We start from the raw sequence: 751 nt of genomic DNA on the forward strand, positions 1-751 counted from the left end.
CCGGTGAACCAGGAGGTCACGGTTCGATTCCCGGTCAGGGCACATGCCCGGGCTGCGGGCTCAATCTCCAGTGTGCAGGAGGCAGCCGATCAATGATTCTCTCGCGTCATTGATGTTTCTATCTCTCTCTCCTTCTCCCTTCCTTTCTGAAGTCCACAAAAATATATTAAAAACCAATTCCCAGATACCTTAAAACAATAGCCTGCACCTGATCACACCTGATCAGCCTAGACCAGGGGTCCTCAAACTACGGCCTGCGGGCCACATGCAAATACAAATATTGTATTTGTTCCCATTTTGGTTTTTTTTACTTCAAAATAAAATATGTGCAGTGTGCATAGGCATTTGTTCATAGTTTTTTTTAAACTATAGTCCGGCCCTCCAACGGTCTGAGGGACAGTGAACTGGCCCCCTGTTTAAAAAGTTTGAGGACCCCTGGCCTAGACCCTTGGTCGGCAAACTGCGGCTCGAGAGCCACATGCGGCTCTTAGGCCCCTTGAGTGTGGCTCTTCCTAAGCCTTAGGAGTACCCTAATTAAGTTCATAACAATGTACCTACCTAGATAGTTTCAGTTTAAAAAATTTGGCTCTCAAAAGAAATTCCAATCATTGTAGTGTTGATATTTGGCTCTGTTGACTAATGAGTTTGCCGACCACTGGCCTAGACTTCTCCTAAAGGTTTCCTTCACCAGCCTCATCCCCTATGTGCAGAGAGAGGGCTCAGGGAGGAGCCCAGGAGGGAGGCGGGGCCT

At 47.8% G+C, this 751-nt stretch overlaps 1 protein-coding gene across 1 annotated transcript in view; it reads right to left on the reverse strand.

Annotated features, from left to right (window-relative positions):
• Positions 1-751, reverse strand: part of MARC2 (mitochondrial amidoxime reducing component 2) — a 7,602-nt gene that overhangs the window by 6,542 nt on the left and 309 nt on the right. The gene's annotated exons all lie outside the window — the stretch shown is intronic.

The sequence above is a fragment of the Myotis davidii genome, unplaced genomic scaffold, assembly GCF_000327345.1.
Source record: "Myotis davidii unplaced genomic scaffold, ASM32734v1 scaffold174, whole genome shotgun sequence".
Classification (NCBI taxonomy): Eukaryota; Metazoa; Chordata; class Mammalia; order Chiroptera; family Vespertilionidae; genus Myotis; species Myotis davidii.